The sequence below is a fragment of the Myotis myotis genome, unplaced genomic scaffold, assembly GCF_014108235.1.
Source record: "Myotis myotis isolate mMyoMyo1 unplaced genomic scaffold, mMyoMyo1.p scaffold_m19_p_5, whole genome shotgun sequence".
Classification (NCBI taxonomy): domain Eukaryota; kingdom Metazoa; phylum Chordata; class Mammalia; order Chiroptera; family Vespertilionidae; genus Myotis; species Myotis myotis.
The window spans coordinates 21,071,157-21,093,240 of record NW_023416357.1 but is presented as its reverse complement, the minus strand read 5'-3'; the positions used below and the strand labels follow the sequence as shown (position 1 = coordinate 21,093,240).

Sequence of the window (22,084 nt, the reverse complement as noted above, 5' to 3'; positions counted from 1 at the left end):
GTTTAAGCAAGTTATTTGATTCTGAGCAGTATTATCTATTTTTTTTAAGTTATAGCTGAACAAGATCATCTTCATAATTCATGGCCCAGCTTTAAAATTATATGTTTTTGTGATATGTTTATATAATTTATTTACTTAAAAAGGGTATCTACATGTAGCCAGAAAAATATAATGGTATGTATTATTTCGTGGAGCTATACTGACATCCTTTGGTAAGGTTTTGGTTGGTTCCTACTTGATGTAGAGATAGAGAAATAGAGATGGACAGTTAGATGGCTGATAAGTAAATAGAAGCACACACGCATTTGGGCATGACACTCAATTTTTTTAGAAAAAAAATTTAAAAGAAAAAAAAAGGTGATTGTGTCAAGTTGAAAGTCTAAATATGTCAATAGCATTAATTGCATATTCAAATTATGAATAAACTAATTTTATCTATGCAATATAAAAATGCAAAGCAGACAAGACCGGCTCACAGGGCTTCCAGAATCAAGGTAGCATGTTCTCGTATGACAATAAGCGACAACAAAAATAAGGCATCTGGAGCATCAAGAAAGGAAAGTTCACTGAAAGCAAACATACAAATGTTAAAGCGACACAAAAATCACTTTGGTAATGTCTGAGGGCTGCTTGCAATTTGGCTTGGCGCCCCGTTAGTACTTGTATCTCCGTCGCCTGGCGTAAGGTTGGTGCAGGAATATATGTGTCAGAAGAAGAAGAAGCATCTATTTAAAAAAGAATCGCAAGAAGCAGTCCGGTTCCTGAGATTGCGTGACGGGCACAGCCGGATTAGATGGGCTGATTACCTTCGCCTGGAACAGAGAGGCTTTCTGCCCCGCGGGGGAGGGGACGCCTTTCACCCGAGCCCTCCTCTCGGATGCGCCCTCCCCTCGCATTCACTTGCAAATCGCCTTGTGCTCGCAAAGCCAGCACTTCCCGGTCTCCTGCCTTCCCTGCGAGCCAGCGAGCGCCGCAGCTCCCGCAGCAGAACCTCTCTCCCCTCTCCGCGGAGGAAGGGCTTCCCCCACCCCTTCCCATTTTCCCTTCCTTAATCAGGAGCCCTGAATGAAAGCCAATCAGCGCCAGCTCGCCCCCTCCCCACCCCGTTGTCCTCGCTTCCCAGCCGTCCAGAGTTAAAAGTGATGCTGAGAGAAAGCTTGAGTTAGATTGAAGTAGCGCCAGGGATAGGAAATAACGGCCGAAAACAGGCAAAAAGGGGACAGAGGGACAATTTCTCCAGGGTTATTTTGGCTGGAACCAACTTCCGTTATCCAGAAGCTGATAAAAAAGGTAGGAAGACTTCATCTCTCTTTTATTTATTTTTTTTTAACTCCCTTAAGGTCTTTCATTTCCTTTCCCTGGGGGCAAATGTTTGTTTTTAAGTTGCAGCAGGTAATTATTTTCAAATGATCATCTTTAACATATACATAAATTAATATGGACAGTATACCTATATTGGATTCTGGAAACTACTGCTCTGAATATCTGTAGAGGTAATGTGAAACTGGACGCATTATATATTCTGCTCAACGGTGGGTCATGATATTAGGGTTTGTGACTTTATTCACTCTGAACCAGTGCTAAAAATATATTCTGGAGTGAAATTTGGCATGCTCATCATACTTGGTCTTTATTTTGAAAATCAGTTGGAGAGCTAACATCGTTGCTGTGAACTCTAGCATCTTCTAACATGACTTTACATTCCATATGAATGGATTCACTCTGCACTTATTCATAATCATAGTTCATTGTACGTTTCATATAAAGAGAAATGACAGGCAGAAGACAGATTCCTTGAAACAGTCAATGGCCACTAAGCATCTACATAAATAAAATAGATTGGCATTTATCAGAAATGGAATAGGCATCATTCGCATATTCACATTTTTATGTCTGAGCCAGAAGTATGAGGGGGGCGAGATGAAGAGGGGAGATTAAAGGCATGTAGTCAGCAGTTGCAGCATTTATTGTCTCTGCTGCAATAAAATCCATATTTTATGTGGTGTTAAATTAATGCAGCACATTGCAAGTCTAAATGTATGTTCCCAACAAGTAACTATTGATAGCACTGTAAGTATGGGCAAAAGCACTAGTCTGAAAGTGGTTTTATGCCCCTGCAATGAAAACCTATCGTCTCCTTAGCATCAAAAAAGGGGGGGTCTACAGGTGCAGTCAAAGACAAGCATCATTTAAACACTGACCTTTCATCTTTTGCTTCCAAAAAAAACAGATCTATTTCCTTTAATTGTGGTTCTTCATTCCAGTAAAAGCTTCTGTTATCCCAAACTGCACATCCATTACTCTCAGCTGTTTGGAGCTGCATTATTTTTTGTCCCTTTCTTTTTTTCTTCAAGGGCCTATATTAAAAATAATCTGTCCCTCCGATGCCAATGACTGTTATACTTCAATGCATATGTTAGTAGACTTTTTTTTCCCCTCTACACCATCCCCCTCTCTCCTTCCTTAAAATGTAGCTACAAGAGCGTCTCTGTGGTGAATAACACTTGGCAAGAGTGTGTTCATTTTTTAGGGCTGGTATGGTGAGGATTTTTAATTAGTAGAACTTTCGTGAAAACATTATGTCATTGACAACAGCTCCTGGTTCATTTTTAGTTCAAGTGATGAAGGAAAAGGTTGTGTCACAGAGAAAGAGGTAAAGGATAAGTTACACAGATCATCTGCCTTGCTCCCCTTCTCTGCAATGTAGTATTGAGGCACATGTGTATTCAGTGTGTAATGTAGAAGGAAATAGTGGCTTATTGGTGCGGGGAGGGTGAAGGGGTTGGAGCGTTGCACAAATATAAGCAGAGTGTCTCTGTGGTTTAGGAACGCATCAAATACAAATCTATCTGGATGATAAGAACATAAAGACATGCTTCTTTCATTTGCTTTTATTCATTTATTTCTGGCTGTGTTTTTTAAAGTATGAGTCAATGTCTGCTTTCATTAAATCAGATAATTCTTTGATTTCAACTACTTTCTGCTAACAAATTGACTTCCCTGGTGAATGCATATGCTTTCTCTGACGCCAATGAAAGAGTCAAATTCCATACACTTAGATGTGTTGGGGGGGAAAAAAAAAGAACCCAGGAAAATAGCAAAGCAGCATATAATCTGTATGACATTCACATGCATATGTGTATATGTGAGGTCTGTGGTTAAATTCCCTGGCACCCAATCAATGCTTCAGGTGATATCCTTAGATGTTCATAAAAATTAGCTGTGTATTGATAAGGACAATAACATATAGGCATTCAATTTAATATTTTAGTGAAAAAATCTTTTCCTACATTAAGATTTCTTTAAAAAAGAAAGAAAAAAAGAATAGAACAATGATTTTCTGTCTGCAGAGATATACATTTCTGGCACATTATTAATAAAGTTAGTGTCATCTGAAGGAGGTATGATTTTTTGTTGTTGTTGAAAAAGAATATTTGCAACTGAAAAGGTTCAATCTAAAATATGTGATCCCTGTTCAGAGGCTAGGGGCATTTCTCGATCTTCATTTAAGTTTCCATATAAACAAGTAACTGGGGCAGAGTATATAGTGTCTGTGGGATTTCTGAACATATGACTTATTTCCTCTGTTTCTTAACCTACTTTGCAGCAAGTGATAACACCGCATCCTGGAATATGTCATTTTTATGCCAAATCTCTCCGCTAGGCTGCAGCACAGGAGCTGCATTAGCTCCGAGGATGCTGATTCAGCAGCAAAGTGAACCCTTTTTCTTAAGTGTTATGATCAGTAATAGTGCTGCATAGTAAGCAATTAGTACAAATCACAATGTGAACCCAACTACCTCTGGTCTAGCCCTTGGGGTTGCAAGAGTATTAGCCACAATATATTCTTATTTTTACTATGCAGATTCCATTCTAATACTGTTGCACGTTAGAAGTGCTTGTAAAACAATGAAACAAAGTAACACGGTTTAAGCAGAGAAATAAAAAGCATTTATGCCAATCATAAGTAATTTTATGCACACAGTTGTCCTCCAAATATCAGGTCTGTATTTGAAAACTCTGCTTTTGATTAAACTAAAACATTATCTGGATAGGGTTTCAGAAAAGTCACTTTGCTAACCATATTATATTGAACAGTTATGTCTGGAATAGACTAGAGCTAAAAATCAAGTAGCAAGAAAGGTGCTGTCATCCTTGTTAGGTATATACTGAGCCATGGTGACACTGATGAAGCACTGGGCTGTGTATATGGTCCCCGTTATGAATATTTTGAAAAAAGAATCAAATGAATAGCATTATAAACACATATTTGAGAAATGAAAGTTAACATAGGAAAACCTGTGTGTGTTTTTTTTTTTGACACTTTATTCAGACCAATGAGTTCATGGAGAAATTTTTATTTTGCCATAATTATAATAACCTGAAATATGCATATAGAAAAAATGTCCTATACATAAACATTTAAAAAGGTGTCTTCTCTTTTTTTTTCTAAAGCATTTAGATTAGGTTCACAGAGCACTGATATAACATTTCCTGCTTTTACCTCCAATAAGTTCAAGACCCAAAATTACAGACTTTTTTTTATGCATAAAAACGAGAAAATTTCAGACAGTCGACAAGGAGTGCCTGTTTTCTGAGATAACAATATCAGCTCAGAATCACCTCTGTCCTTTTCTTCCTGCCTGCCCTACTCACAGCAATCTCACCTCACTTGGCATTTTAGTGTGAGACCTTGAGCCCTTTTAAGATCTATTTGTGTTGTCTTGTGTAAGGGTATCTAAAGCACATGAGGCCATTTTTGCCTTAGCCATACCTTCTTTGTCACTACTCAATCCAATCCACGCAAGAGGCAAACATTGTAAAAAAAAAAAAAAATCACATCAGTCACATTAAAGTTGTAGATTTCTGGGAATGCATCATCCTTAATGTATTGTTAACATTGATCCACTACAATAACCAGATAGTTTTAAAATAAATGTTTTGATATAACTTTTGCTTAACTCTTTATTATCAATGGAACTTCTCACAAAAATGTAACCTGATTTTTTAAAAAATATATTTTATTGATTTTTTCCAGAGAGGAAGGGAGAGGGATAGAGAGTTAGAAACATCGATGAGAGAGAAACATCATCGATCAGCTGCCTCCTGCACACTCCCCACTGGGGATGTGCCCACAACCAAGGTACATGCCCCTGACTGGAATCGAACCTGGGACCCTTCAGTCCGCAGGCCGATGCTCTATCCACTGAGCCAAACCGGTTAGGGCTATAACCTGATTTTTTTAAAAGAATAAATGTGCTTTGTTTTCACCCAAGTCATTATATTTCTATACTCTCTTGAAGTGTGTATGATGCTCTCCATATAAAAATTACCATATTGGTGGTGAGCTTAAAGACAGGGAAAGCTGAAAATTAAGAATGAATGAAATAAAATTACGTTTCACCTCATTTTAGGAAATAAAGGTAGCATTCTTTGAAAATAAGGACAGCCTGTGGGAGGTTGAAATGCCTTCATATAAGCCAGTGGTTCTCAACCTTCCTAATGCTGCGACCCATTAATACAGTTCCTCATGCGTGGTGACCCCCAACCATAAAATTATTTTCGTTGCTACTTCATAACTGTAATTTTGCTACTATTATGAATCGTAATGTAAATATCTGATATGCAGGATGTATTTTCATTGTTACAAACTGAACATGATTAAAGCATAGTGATTAATCACAAAAACAATATGTAATTATATATGTGTTTTCTGATGGTCTTAGGCGACCCCTGTGAAAGGGTTGTTTGACCTCCAAAGAGGTCACGACCCACAGGTTGAGAACCGCTGAATAAGCAATCCCCTGTAGTAGAGGGAACCATGCTCTTAGAGAGTTTGTCAGTAACATTATAAAGCAAGTTACCAAACCATGTGATCTCAATTTCAAATCCCCTGCCCCCTTTTTAGAAAGCAGACTTGATTCTAAATATTCTGCATGAGTCAGAAATATAAATTAAAGTAAAATCAGATTTCGAATTTTAGAACAGAATTAAGCATAAGGTATATTACAACATTGTTTCACACTAGGATATTCATCATTAAATAACATGTCTAAATACTTCAAGGCCCTGCTGATTCCCCCCCCCCCCCCGCTTCCTCCCTGTCCTCCCCCTCTCTCTTTTCCCCCTCTCTCTTTTTCTACGCATCTCCCATTCTCTACCCCCTCTCATTTATGACAATTACAAAGGCGCTTGAATGAGTTTTTCATGCACTTTTTTGTATTACCCTATGTAAAATAATATTTCTGTAAATCTTGTGATTTTTATGGCCAGTATTTTACCATCTGCTATGCTATATACTAGACTCATCACATTATCCTTTGCATTATAGCATAAAGTATATGATCGTTCAGTTGGCTAGAGCATGTCCTTTAAAATGAAAGCAATTCTTGTAGCTATTATAACACCTAGGCTTCTAAGGATTTGAAATGGGCACCAATGTAATTTATTGCACTACCAAACAATAATGGGAAATTCAGCATTTGCAATGAAATGACTTCTCCAAAGTATCAGGATGTAGAATGCATAGATATAAGTTATTAAACTTAGCACATCAGTTGTTGATTGGGAATCTTTGTTGATTTACTGTAACAGAATATTTAAATAGTTTGACACAACTTTGATTTTAAAAGTGAATTGATCATAAGTTGTATGTTCCCAAAAATAAGACCCAGTGATTCTTCTTTGTTGAAAGATATAAATATTACTAGTTTATAATCTAAAAATATAAATTGATGTATAATGAGCAAATGTCTATTTTAGATATTGTAGAGTAAAAACACTAGCATTTCTCTCTCATTTCAAGTTGAAAAATTGGGAAACATATACTGTAACTGTAGTCAAGTTAAGCATAATGTGTGGAAAATTAAAATAAACTGAATAATGTTAATGTTTTAACTTGAGCTATTCTGGTAATCTCTGCAATGTTCACATAGTACTAATGTACTAATGTGAACTAACTTAGTTCACATGTACTAATAAATACAAAAATTTGTCATCCTATATAATGAAAGGGTAACATGCAAATTGACCCTAGGTGGAACGAACAGTCGCTATGACACGCACTGACAACCAGGGGGCAGATGCTCGATGCAGGAGCTGCCCCCTGATGGTCAGTGTGCTTCCACAGGGGAAGCGCTGCTCAGCCAGAAGCTGGCTCATGGCTGGCCAGTACAGTGGCAGTAGCAGGGTCTTCTCCCACCTTCGTGGCAGTGCTAAGGATTTTTGACTGCTGGCTTAGGCACGCTCTTCATCCTCTGAGGGCTCCTGGACTGCCAGAGGGATGTCTGACTGACAGCTTAGGCCTGATCCCCCAAGGAGTGGGCCTAAGCCATCAGTTGGACATCCCCCAAGGAGTGCCGGGTGCAGGCCGGGTTTAGGGACCCCCTGAGTGCATGAATTTTCATGCACCAGGCCTCTAGTAGTGATATAAAAAAGATCAAAGGCAATCAACATATTTTCCTGATTATTAAGTACATTTTTCGCATATGCTAATGTCATCCATTTTTTAAATGGGACTGATACCTTTTTTTTTTCATATGACTCTACTCCCAATAAAATCAAGGTAAACCAACTCCATGTGAAAACTATGATAACTTCTGGGAATTTTAAAAAGCCATGAATATTTCTATAATTCTTGAATCAGACTTAAAATTTAGGTGAAGTTCCATAATGTTCCTGGATTATCTCACCTCTTAAGAACAGCTTTAAATTAATAACATCATATTTAGGTAGATTTGAACATATTTGAACTGAGGGAATTTAATGGTTTACCATGCAAAGCTTCCACATATAAGTATATTCATTAATCATTTTATTTAAAATATTCACTATCTATACACTAAAAATAAAATTTTACTGCCTCTCATTCATTGGTTTAAATATATTAATAATAAAATAAAGAATATGAATTGTGTATTCTTTTAACAACAATGTGGTGTTTTTTTGTCTCCTCCTTCTCCTCTTTCCTCTTCTCCTTCTTTTTCTTCATCTCCTCCTCCTCTTCCTCCTCCTCCTGCTCTTCTTCCTCCTCCTTCTTCTTCTACTTCTTCTTCTTCCTCTCTTCCTCCTCCTCCTCCTCTTCCTTTTCCTCTTCTTTCCTTCTTCCCCCCTTCCTTCCTTTCTTTTTTTTTTATTTTTGAGTTCTTCATAAAGAATTATAAGTTAGGGGTCATTCCTGCTCTGTAGTCTTGTCTATATTTTGGCACGAGAATGACTTTTATATATGTAGTCTGTAGACCAACATGAACACCAACATGAACATTTATTCTGTCTGCATCTAGCTTCCTTAACTTGAAAAAAAGTCTTTCCTCTTGAATAGGAACCTATGGAGAGTCTTTCTGTCTTTCTCTACTCCCTTCACCAAGGTTTCAGTTACTATTATGGAGATTTATTCAAAATTGAATGCTAAGTACAGACATGTACTTAGAAGCACTTGTCCCTCTTTATGCCCCTCCTCCTCCTCCCCTCCTCCTGCTCCCCATCCTCCCTCTCCTCCCCTCCTCCCCCTCCTCCCTCTCCTCCCCTCCTCCCCCTCCTCCCTCTCCTCCTCCTTCTCCTTGTTGTTCTTCTTCTCCTCCTCTTCCTCCTGCTCCTCTTCCTCCTCCTCCTCCTCCTCCTCCTTCTTCTTCTTCTTCTTCTTCTTCTTCTTCTTCTTCTCTCTTGCTGAAATGAAGAGTGGTGATTTTCCATACAATTTCTATACTAAATAAATAAGGGTCTTTTTGTTTGTTTTTCCTAATGACATAGACTTTTTGGATTCATGCAATAAAAAGAAAATGAGAACTCTACATTTTTCTAAAAATCTCTTTTAGCTACTATATCTTTTAAAAAAATATGTGAACTAGTTTTTCAACATTTAATAACTAGGTTATTCTACATATTTTTTTCTCTCTTGGGTGTATAGTAACTCTAACCTTTCTTTTTTTAAATTTTATTTCTTAAAGTATTACAAAGAGTATTACACATGTCTCCTTTTTATCTCCCCCTTGACATTCCCCCAGCTTCCCCCACCCCCAGTGTTATTCTACATATTTTTAATTAATTTATAAAACATCACTATCTAGGAAATAGATATAAGTATTTATTTTCAACAGTAAAAAATACTGGGTAAATTAAATGTCCCTAAAATCTAAGTTAAGAGAAATAATTTCTCTACTCAACTTTTCTCTTGGGGTAGGATTCTCCATCACTATGTATTAAATCTGAACAAATTGAGGGAAAAACATGTTTTCTTTTTTAGCCCAAATACATGTCAGTATTAGGTGTACAACTTCTAGTTAGTATCCAGCCTAGTGAAGATTTGAAGTTAAAGAAATGGCAACTATAATCTTGACTTCAGAGTAAAGGCATTAATTTACGTTACTTTATTAGTAGGGGCTGGATCAAATTCATTTCTAAGTAGATCCAAGATGAAAAGTGGGGATGAGAAGAGTCTTAATCTTTCTAGAAGCAAACTAAGATGCTGCATATAAACCACTATCCTCAGAACATCCTTATGGACAATTTCAAGTTTTAATAATGCTAGTAGGCTAACTACAGTGATTAGCCAAAATTTGCAATTATTAATTTAACTATCTTATGATTTTTTGCTATCATGTGTAGCTATTTATTCTTTTGCATGTGTCATATTTTTCTTTTGCACTTTTCTTTATAAATTTAAATGATTTCCTAAAATCTAAATAGTAACTTGTTCATTTTTTTCTCAGCCTCTAATTTCTTTCATTTATTTTGGGAAAAGTTTATATGAACCATTCTCTTAGTGCCATACTCAGAGATATAACATTGAATCCAATACAGATTTTGTATTTGAGAAGAGCTTGTTCTAATGTGAGATAATCACAATAAAATATTATATGATACTAGAGGCCTGGTGCACGAAATTTGTGCACTGCGGGGGGGTGGGGGGAGGTTCCTTCAGCCTGGTCTGTGCCCTCTCACAGTCCGGGAGCCCTGCAATCAACTGCCCCAAAGAGGTAGGCCTTGCCCACCTGTCCGGGGCTCCTTGATGGGTTGCCCCCTCAGAGGGAGCAATATTAGGCTTTTACTATATAGGATATTCATTTCCTAATGGTGTGAAAATGTCAGTGGGAAAAGAGAGAATGTAACTTGAAAACTTAAGTTATATTCTCATATTTACACATAGTAATTGCATGAGCTAGGGAATTAGGAGATATGAATTTTGAAAATGATGTGAAGGACCCAAAAAAGAGGTAAAGGACTGAGAAAGTGTTAGAAAGATGGAGACTAACTGTTGTGAGTTCCATGAGCCACATAAACTCATTCAGGTGAAACATGAGCCATCTGAATATACTGCAGTAATGGTTCCTTTCACAGATTCTCCTTCTTGAGGTCAGAGTAATGAGAATTAGAACAAGAATGATGAAGAGAGGCAATGCATTACAGAAATAATCTCATTAAAGTGTGGATACCTATAAATCTCAGGAATAATTCTGCAATCTATTGCAAGCTAAAAGGTCAGTGGGATACCACTTTCTTAGACTAGTTCCCGGAAACTGTCTGATGAAGACATATTATCTGCTGCAAAATGTGAACATTTTAAAAGGTTTTATTTAGATAGTTCATTCTTTTTATTCTTCACATTCAAGGTGATATGAAGATCAATTTAAAATCACTGTTTCTTCTCTCTCTCTCTCTCTCTCTCTCTTTGGTGCTATTTATATAGTAATTTAAAAAGCATCTGGGGTGTATTCTATGGATTACATAAAAAAACAAACCAAAACATTAAGATAATCAAATAGACTTTTCTGTGAGTCCATAATACCTTTCTTTTTAAAATTTTATTTTTAAAATTTAAAATTATATCACATTTTTAAGTTTTTAGTTTTATTTATAATGCAGAACTAATTAATATATTTACTTTAGAAGTTCACATATTTAAAGAATATACTTAGTACTTTTTCTTTTCCACTCACATGTAAAAGTGTGGTAAGTAATAATAGAGACAGATCTAGAGATCACAGATATAATTTTTGAACATAGTAACAATAATTCTCATTTTCTTATTGCTGTATATTTATATTTGTAATGCATTTGTCTGTTATTAATTTAATCAAAGTAACAGCATTCTTCATATCATCTTTATTAAATGCTGCAAACATTTAAAAACATTTATTTTGTTTTCATGGCTTCACTATAATTTTTGTTAAATGAGTTAACTAGAGCTGGTTAATTAGGATGGCTAACTTAAAATGCTCTATTAACCCTTGCCAGTTTGGCCCAGTGGATAGAGTGTTGGCCTATAGACTGAAGGGTCCCTGGTTCACTTCTGGTCAAGGCCACATTCCCAGGTTGCAGGCTCCATCTCCAGTAGGAGGCCTGCAGGAGGCAGCAGATCAATGATTCTCTCTCATCATTGATGTTTATCTCTCTCTCTCTCCCTCTCCCTTCCTCTCTGAAATTAATAACAATATATTTTAAAAATAAGTAAATAAAATGTTCTATTAATATTACATACCTTAGTTTGCTTGACTTTCTAAAAGTATGTAATTTTAGAATTAGATCTTCCAAGGGTTAACATTTATTCATGTTTTTTCTTTAGTTTTAAAATTCTTTAATTATGTGAGAAATAATTTTATTAACTTGCAGGCATTTTCTTTTCATTAGTCGGAAATCAAGTGAGAATGGTATTGTGCAAAAAGAAGAAATTAATTTTAAAAACCTACAAAAGAAATATTGATTAATTAATTATGCAGACTATGTAAAATCCATCAAATTCTCAAGACATTCAAGCATTTGCTATTGTTTTAAATGTTTGAATTTTTAAATAATATAAATTATTCTCAAAGCTTAATCAGATGGTTAAAATACGTCTATATATTTTGTAGTATGGACCCACTTATAGAGTAAATTGTTAATATTTCTGGTAAAATTCTATTCCGTTATCAAGAGGTAAAATAACATACTTAGGTGTTTGGAGCCACCCTGTGGCCATAACACAGTATATTAGAGAATGTTCTCTGGCTTCAGTTTATTTTCCAACTGAACATTGCACTTGGAAGCATTGAAACCAATGTAAACTTACATCAAAGTTATAAAATGGCATTAAAATATTAAGTTCCTATTAATTATATTTTACATGTTTATATGAATTATAAAAAATATTTGTTTGCAAAAGTATAAGCAAAATAATTAAACAGAATTGAGATAAGATATGTTTTAAGCTAAAATATAATTTTACTGTGCAAGTGCAAATCCACTGTAATTACCCCTTAAATGTTTAACTTTCTGAAGGCATAATTCTCTTCAGCATCCTCTGGGGTGCAGGACAAAGAAACCAGGGGCTTCCTTGTTATTTTTGCATTTTTTAAAACTTCAACATAAATATGCAGCCTGCATGAAAAACAAAGGACTGTTGCCAGCAACCCTGGATAATTGAATGTGGTTTTCAGTGGAAACTCAGAGAGACAAATTTGGTTGCTCTCATTTTTCCATGAATACTAGAAAATGTATAATTCACATGGTGTCATGCACATATTTACCCAACATCAAACCTCTCTTACTAGGTTTTTTGTGTACTAATGACAAACTTGCATGAGAGCAGGACCCGTAGATACTGCTTCTCTAATAATTTACAAGGAAGTAAATTTAAACAAGAAATACAATTATTTCTAAGGAACCAGAAATAAGCACTTGTCCATTTTTAAAGCTGAAACCGTCATTGATTGCTTATATGGTCTTAGCTCTCATTGTTCACTTTATTATCTGAAGGTAATACATTGCCCATAGCAAAAGATGAGCAAAACATATTTTCTCTAATTTATTTCTGTATGTATAGCTATATCAATAACTATCTCTTATCTACTTATGTATCTGTCTAGCAATCTAGACAAATCATGCTAACATCCTAAAGTATTACTATTCTTCTTTTTCTTCATCATCATCATCACCATCATCATCATCATCATCATCATGAAAACCTGACTAATACTTTCATTCCAAGTTTGTACATGGGATCACTTAGTCACATGTATAGGCCACAGTGTGAACAGCTCCTGTACTACCTCTTTTGGGCACTGGGTGATTAACTTTATATTAAAAGAATAGAGGTAACTGGGAACTGTAAATAAATTTATAAAATCACAAATACTCTTATGACGTTTATCTCTATGTTTGTTACATATTAAAGCAAGAAGTTGTCCATCTTTATAAAGCAAATAATTTTATCCATCTGGTTTTTTTCTTGCTTTTTTAAATTAATTTTTTTCTTTATTGATTAAGGTATTACATATGTGTCCTTGTCTGTTTTTTACACATCAGGCTGTCTCTTAATATAAAACAAGTGGTCAGAGCATGTCATTTCTCATACACAGCCCAGAGCCTGACAAAAACAAAGATTACTTTGCTTCCCATTAAACCATTTTCCCTCTGTCAACAAAAGTGCTCCTATTCTAAGAGATATTACTATTGATTTGCTTTTATGCTCAAAAGACTGCTAAGATTTTTTCTATAAAATGCTGTACACTGTTTAATATATATATATATATATATATAATTTAATTCAACTCCAAAAGGGAGACAAATTAAAATGGCATATTTAGACATGTTTAAAATATAGATGAAACCTTTTGATGATGTCATATTCACATTTAGTACTATTGCTTAGGGCAAAGTTATTTTGCAAATTGAATAGTAAATGGATAATCATAAATATAGAAAGACACATATGAAACCACCACCTTTGGTGAGAAAAACAACAACCCAAGACACTTAGCTAGACATTTCTAGTTACTTCTGAATTTTAATCTAAAACATAGCATGCCTGTTTACCCAAGGTAATTTAGCCTCAGATGATATAGGACATTTCCATCATTAACTATCATCCTCTAAACATTTTTAAACTTCTTACTATTTTTTAAAGGACCTAGGACTAAAAACACATTGTCTATAAATCTTAACACTTTCCCCCTCACATATGATTATTTGACAAATCCTTTAAATTCTAACTCAATGAACACTATAAAATTGATTCCTCAGTACAACTCAATACTACAGAAGAGGATGGGGTACTTTGAGGTTAAAGATAAGGACATAAGCCAATGTTAAAGACTAAGACAGATTTCCTTCAGGGATGAGATTAAAGCTAAACCCTTAAAGCTGTGACTCCTGTTCTTTCACTCACTAGCTCAAAGATTTTCCTGCACAACTCCGTTTTGAGAGATACTTCTACATGGTAAATTGTTGTCACTCTGGAGTTGGCATATGTACATAGAACATTATTACCTCTGCCACTAAGGAGCTTCCTTGTCTAGAAGATGGGGTAATGTGACTACTTCCTAAGCCCGCTGAAAGGATTAAGTGAAGCTGTAAGTGTAAAATCCTTGGATCTGATTAAAAATCTATAGCCCTGACTGGGTTGGCTCAATGGATAGAGCATCGGCCTGTGGACTGAAGGTTCCCAGGTTTGATTCTGGTCAAGGGAATGTACCTGGGTTGCGGGCACATTCCCAGTGGGGAGTGTGCAGGAGGCAGCTGATAGATGTTTCTCTCTCATCGATGTATCTAACTCTCTATCCCTCTCCCTTCCTCTCTGTAAAAAATCAATAAAATATATTTTTAAAAAATTCTATAATTGAAAAATTCCTAGTAAATATTGCCGGCATTATTACTACTTACTAGGTAAAATCCAAAATTTTAAATCTAGCTTTAAAAAAAATATCTTTTTATTGACTTCAGAAAGAAAGGGAGAGAGAGAAACATCAATGATAAGGGAGAATCATTGATCAGCTGCCTCCTGCACGCCCCACACTGGGATTGAGCCTGCAAACTAGGGATATTGAATCATGACCTCCTGGCTCATAGATGGACGCTCAATCGCTGAGCCACACAGGTTGGGCTAACTTAGCTTTGTTTATATTGGTTACTGCTCTGAAGCTCCAACTGCTAAAACTCATAACCATTCAGACAGGCTTCATGTGTTACTTTTTTCTTAAGATGTTTTTTGAGTTCTGCCAGAGGGCTCTTACCTTTGAAAAGCTCTTAACTTTTTATTTATAACTTTTTAAAAAATATATAGATTTTTATTGATTTTAGAGAGGAAAGGAGAGGGAGAAAAAGATAGAAAATCAATGATGTGAGAGAATCATTGATTGGCCGCCTCCTGCATGCCTCCTACTGGGGATCTAGCCCACAACCCTGGCATGTGCCCTTGACCGGAATCAAACCAGGGATCCTTCAGTCTGCAAGCTGACACTCTACCCACTGAGCAAAACGGCTAGGGCTTAAGCTATTTTTTTTGTATATGCCTTTTATGTATATAATTTTAAGCAATTATTTTCTTAAAACCAGGATAATTTTGATTTTTATCTACAACCACAACACTTAAGTCAGTAACCCCTGCATTGTAGCAGATGTATATTAAAGAAATCTATGCATTAGATAAATAGAATATATTTTATAGTTTACATTTTACAGATAAATATACTATATTAAAAGATTAAATAACTCATTAAAAAGTGTTTTTCTCCATCAGACAACATTTTCTATCTGTCCTTAAAGTATTTTTATCTTTTATTTTATTTATTTATTTTTTTAATATATTTTATTGATTTTTTACAGAGAGAGGAAGGGAGATAGATAGTTAGAAACATTGATGAGAGAGAAACATCAATCAGCTGCCTCCTGCACATCTCCTACTGGGGATGTGTCCGCAACCCAGGTACATGCCCTTGACCGGAATCGAACCCAGGACCCTTCAGTCCGCAGGCCGACGCTCTATCCACTGAGCCAAACCAGTTTCAGCAGTATTTTTATCTTTTAGATGTACAAACTCTAAAGCATTTTTTTGTTTGTTTTTATTGATAGAGGTGTTTAATTGAAATACCAGAGTTAAATTCCATATCTTCTCCAGCAAAAATTTTACCATTATGTTGAATTTTAAATTAAAATCAGATTTGTGTGCATTTATTTGTGCTTGCTCAAAAAGCACTGCATTTTGTAATTGTAGTTTTTAATTCAATTGAATTTGATTTTGTATTGAAATTATTTGGGTGACACGGATAATAAAATCATATAGGTTTCTGGTGTACAATTCCATAGGTTTTTATTTCAACCTATTTGATTGATTATCTTACTTATTTACTATGCATAACTGGCCCTAACGTAGGCCTACTGCAAGTTTTGGAGTTATGGTATAGCTACATGTTTTTTAAAATTCTTGCTGGGAACTTGAATGTGCACACCAGATATATAATTGTAACTAAAAAATATTGTGATGTTTTTATGTCTGAGCCCATAAACTAATTCTAAATCAATTTTAAAAGGGAAATAAATACATTACTAGTAAAAATAACAAATATTTATTTTTGAAAGTGGGAGCATTTAAGGGGATAGTACTCATTTTGAAATACACAAATTCTTATTTTATTCTTTTTTAATTGACTCTTGCTTTATAGCCATTTATTGTTTTATACACATATTATATACAAATCTTTGTGTTATACACTTAGAAGAATACAATAGAAAAAGTAAGAGACACATTATAATACTGAGAAACAAAATAGCATAGGAAGTCCTTGGCAGTATGTAATTAAGTGCTAACATGTCTCTAAACAGGTATGTACTGGTGTCCATTAATGTAAGGCAGAAAGCTGAGGTAATGGGGCAGATGAAATTCTTACTTGACTTTGGTTTGGAGGATGTAGAGAATATATGTAAGGGCAGGTATTCCAGAATTTATATCTCTGAGCAAAGACAGGAATGGACACTGAGTTTTAGGTGGTCACTTAGAAACCACGCTGAGGAAACTTTATTTATGAAGAAACTTACATACTGGCTTAGTGGGTTCAGATATGATTAAAAAGTTTTTTTAAAAAAATGTACTATTTTGAAAACATTAAAAACTAGAGGCCCGGTGCATGAAATTCATGCACTGGGGGTGGGGGGGGGGTGGGGAGGATCCCTTAGCCTGGCCTGTGCCCTCTTGCAGTCCAGGAGCTCCCAGAGGATATCTGATATGGGGAGCAGGCTAAGTAGGCAGTCAGGCTTCCTTAGTGCTGCCGTGGAGGCAGGAGAGGCTCCTGCCACTGTGGCTGCACTTGCCAGGCATGAGCCCAGCTCAGTGCTTCTGGCTGAGCAGCACTCCCCCTGTGGTAGCACACTGACCACCAGGAGGCAGCTCCTGCATTGAGCGTCTGCCCTCTGGTGTTCAGTGCGCGTCATCTCTGGTGGTCAGTGCATGTCATAGTGACCGGTCATTCTGCAGTTCGGTCGATTTGCATGTTAACCTTTTATTATATAGGATATTGGAATACAGGATGTGAGGGGGGTGTTTTTGCAAATAAAATATACAGAAATGATTCTATGTGGTGGATAAAGTTGAACATATATCATCTTGTTGCTAAGAAGGTATAAAAATGGTGAAATTAATGAATTTAGTGTGGTAGTAAACATATTTCAACCATATGATTCACTGGTACAGACTAACAAAAATTCACTGGTAATAGAAGGGGACAGAGAGGGATGGGAAAATTCTTCATCAATGATAGGTACTTGTTCTTTATCTCATGTTCCTTTAAAGAAAATGTGAATATGGCTTCCACCTTCTCCTTCTTAAGAACTTTAAGCTAAAATTTAGAAGGATAAATGAGATTTAATATGTGGAGAGTGGCTACAGTGTTTGGACAGGTTCAAACGTTGGACTAATGAGAGGGCACTGTCCTCTCGTGGCCACGTGCAAGTCCCAGCTTGGAGGGTAGAGCCCTTCCAGCACAATTAAGGCCAACAGCTATAGTTGTAAGCTTGAACGTATGGTCCAAACACATGGCCCCACGTGTCTGAGTAGTATGGGCTTGATAGAGTTCAGGTGTATGTAACTGAGTAGGAATCAAAACCCATGAGGATGTTGTAAACATCTTGACCACGCCCTTACTTTGCCTCATGGAATCTGGCTATAAAATACACGGCTTGTAGTCTGTGGCACTGTCTCTCTCCATCAGAGAGGGCAGCGTCCCGCTGAGACCCAGCTTTCATTCTCTTGTCTGTCTTTTCTCAATCCTTCAACGCCCCGACTTGGGCTCACCAAACCTGGCTGAGCTGGCACGGCACATAAGGCACCCAATGTGGGGCTGAGTATGCTATAGCTGTGCCAGCCCGTCACATAATAAATGTCTGGAATTCTTTAAAAGAACCAAGCAATGTAAATCAATGGCATTAAAATGAGTATCCTAAGAGTACCTTGTCTTTGGAAATGTCCTCAAAATGCCCTAAAAGTTTTCGAGGGCAGGCAAAATGTCATAGGTAGAGGTAGCCATTATGAAAAGACATTTTGCATGGACACAGACTATATTCAGTGAATGCCTGAGGAGGGGCATGGAGTGGGGTAGAGAAGGGCTAAGGGGGGAAGACATTTTGAAAAATGTAAGTAGGAAAAATGTTAATGGGGATAATGGAGAAACTTCAGATTGAGTATATTATTGTATTAAAGAAATCAGTCAGTTTCAGAGTTCCTACTATCTGTCCAGCCTATTGTTAAATGTTGTACATAAAAAGGAAAATTGGACAGATTCTCTATTTCTTTCAAATGGGTGACAGATGATTATATAAATAATTATCACACTGTGAAATTGGCATTAGGTTGGGGGCTTGCACAAATTCCCCTGACAGCCCTTATGGAAATGGGACAAAGAAGGGTCAGGTGAGGCACTTAAATTCATGCAAAGTTATTGACGGATTTATATGTCAACAAACCAATAGCAACTGGGGACGGGAGGGGGGGGGTGGTGGCAGGGAGCTGGAGGGTGGCAGCAATTGCCAGACATGCATCACATTAGAAAGACAAAAATAAACCAGGAAATTCTCTTCCAAGACATAGTGGGGAAAAATATCCATAACTTCCTTCTGGTACAACGTGCTTTCTAGGAATTTATTTTTCCCCTCGTCATTAATAATGTTAGCATATTATATATTCAAGACATCAACTGAGCATGGTATTGCCAAGTGTGTGATTATAAGGAAAGGGTTAAATGGAAGGGGTTGTTTCAGACATGGGAAGGCTGAATAGAAGGTTGAAAAACACCATTTTCCTACTTGTAAAAACTCTGAACTTTTAAGCTCTGCAAAATACACGTGTGTGTGTCTGTGAGCACAGGCAGATCTATTCCGGTAGGATTCAAAAACATTTTTTTTAAAATCATGCTCTCTCTGTATTGCTGTGTTGCAAACACAGAGCAGCCCCCTTAGGATCGTGTGGCAAAAGCTGCAGCAGAAGCATCGACTGGCAGCACTGTTTACACTGCTTTCCAAGCCGCCATCTCCCCATTGCCCCATGGGGAGCCACCATCTCTGCCAGGGTCCAACCCCAGCAGGTCCAGGGGTTCCCAAAGGCGTAGACGGAGTCGGCGAAGAAGGAAGGACACGGAGACAGTGTTCAGTTGATCAGCAGCCTAGCCAGGATCTCCAGCCAGGATCTCCAGCCAAGTTCTGGTCTGGATCTCCAGAGAGGTTCTGCTGTTTATTGTCTTGTTACATCCGTATTTATACCAGTTGATTTTAATCCTGTCAATTTCTATTGCAAAGGTTAGGGCATTTCTTATCTCCATTCCAAGGGAGTAAAGATTATGTAGCTTAAGCATGATTGTTTGTAGTTAAAGTGATTAACTACCCGCCTGGCACTTAGTTAAGGAGTTTTATCCCCTGCCTGACTTCAGGGAAAAATCCCTACCTGGGGAAACAACCTTTCTCGGAGAGGTGACCTTGGTTAAAACACACAGCGCTCAGGGGAGCAAACATATTAAGAACAGTATGCTATATACGCCAGGTCCCTTGAAACATATGCTGTGCAGATGTTTCTTTCCTGCAGTGACTGTGTCAAGCAGCAAGGATGGACCGGCTTCCGGCAAATTCCCCTTTTTTATTTTTTAAATGATAGCGCATGCAAATCAGTGGCCACCTCTCAGATTGGGCCGTTTAAAACTCGGAAGAAGACTGGCAAGCAATGACAGTGAGCATAACTATAAACATAGTGGATGGAGTGCACAAGGAGCCCCATTCCTGTAGAAGGTTGCCGGCCTCTTCAGTCAAGGGATTTCAGCTGTCCTCAAGTCGTTGGTTTGATTGTCTTTGTTGGTCTGGCTAGCGGGCGGCATCACTGGCGACGGGCTTCCCGAAGCGTCAGCGAGTTGAAGGGCTGCATCAAAGGGTCCATCAGGGCTGTGGTTGATGGTGGTGTCGGTGTCCGACGAGGAGTAAGCTGTGCCCTCTGGGTCAGCTGATATGGAAGATGGAGGGTAGTAGAGAGAAAAAGAAGAGAAAGCAAAAGAACTACAAGGCATGGAAGTGTTTAGAAAAAAGAGGGAGAAGAAAGGGAAGAAGGCAGCATCCTGACAGCCCTTTCCTTCAGCTGACCCTTTCCCCGTGGTCCAAGGTAGAAATGGGAAACAAGTCCTGTAGGAGCCGGTCCATGCTTGCTGTTTCAAGGGACCTGGCATATATGGCATACTGTTCTTAATATGTTTGCTCACCTTCTTGGCACTATGTGTTTTAACCAAGGTCTCCTCTCTGAGAAAGGTTGTTTCCCAGGTAGGGATTTTCCCCTGAAGTTAGGGAGGGAATAAAATCTCTTAACTAAGTGCCAGGCGGGTAATTAATCACTTTAACTACGAACAATCATGCTTAAGCTACATAATCTTTACTCCCTGGAATGGAGATAAGAAACACCCTAACCTTTGGAATAGAGATTGATAGGATTGGAATCAACTGGTATAAATACAGATGTAAGAAGACAGAACTAAGAAGACAGAACCAAAGAAGACAGAACCTACACAGAACCTAGAGACAGAAGGACTTCACTGGAGAGAACATGGCAAAAGATCCTGGACTGAACCTGACTGCAGAAATTGGCAAGAGAACCTGACTAGAACCTGGTGACTGAACCTGGCTGGAGAACCTGGACAGAACCTGGCTGGAGAACCTAGCAAGAGAACATGGACACAGAACCTGGCTGGAGATCCTAACCAGAACTTTGCTGGAGATCCTGACCAGAACCTGGCTGGAGATCCTGGCTAGGCTGCTGATCAACTGAACGCTGCCTCTGTGTCATTCCTTCTTTGCCGACTCCGTCCACACCTTTGGGTCCCCTGGACCTGCTGGGGTTGGACCCCAGCACATCTCAGAGCCTGGGTCACTTCTGGGGACCTGGAACTGGGGGCGGGGCCCGGGAACCTGGTTCCTCCAGAAAACTTTGCTGCACATGGGAGCGAGGGATCTAGTCCTGGTGCATGGGAACACACCACCAGCCAGCGGCCTCTCCTGGTGCTTGGCTGTGGTCCTACCTCTCTGGGCAAGGTGCAAGCTCAGGCCAGCAGTATGGGGCAGGGCTGAGGGTGGGGGCTCGGCTGGGTATATAAGGCCAGTCGAGCTGGTTTAACTTCTGACTTGGGGTTATTTATTTGGGGAGTACACAAACCGCACAGGCTGGTGGAGGTGGTGGTGGTGGTGGTGGTGGTGGCCACAGAGGCTGCCACAGACGGTGATTTTTAAAAAAAGGCAGCAGTGAGTGATGGGATCATCATGGCTCCCGAGCGCAGGCTGGAGCTGCAGAGTTTTTGGGGCGCAGCGGGAGTGCTGAGCGGAAGGGGAGCATCTAGAACCCACAGCTGCTCTGGAGGCACTGGCTGGGTTTTTGTTCAGCTGTGCTCAGCGCCAGGCAGCCCAAGTGCACAACTCCAGTCACAACAGCAATCCACCTTCCCGGAGCCGAAGGAGACGGGACTGCCGCATCCATCCTATTGTTTAGAGTAGACACTTGCCAGGAGCTCCAGAGTCAGTGGAGCTACCAAGTCCTCGTTCCTGGTTTCCGTTCCCTGCAGCAGGGCTGACAGGACTGTACACTCCAGCGGCGGGGCTGATGGGACTGGGCGCCACCATCTTTCCCGCAGAGGGATGGTTAATTTGCATATTACTCTTTTATTAGATAGGGTATATGTTTCTTTATCCTAAACATGTTTGAACAAATGAACTTAAAAAAGAATCAAGCATTACTCTTTGCATTTTATATGCCTCAGAGGCATAGAAATCCAAATGCTTCAGTCAACCAAAAACTATTGTTTCCCCAAGGTAATTCAACGTA

General features: G+C 38.1%; 1 protein-coding gene across 1 annotated transcript in view; it reads left to right on the top strand.

The window, feature by feature from the left end:
• The first annotated feature begins 924 nt into the window (after positions 1-924).
• CDH10 (cadherin 10) overlaps positions 925-22,084 on the top strand; it is a 135,022-nt gene continuing 113,862 nt past the window's right edge. The window contains exon 1 of the mRNA XM_036310947.1: positions 925-1,290. The gene's annotated coding sequence lies outside the window, so the exon portion shown is untranslated. The remainder of the gene's footprint in view (positions 1,291-22,084) is intronic.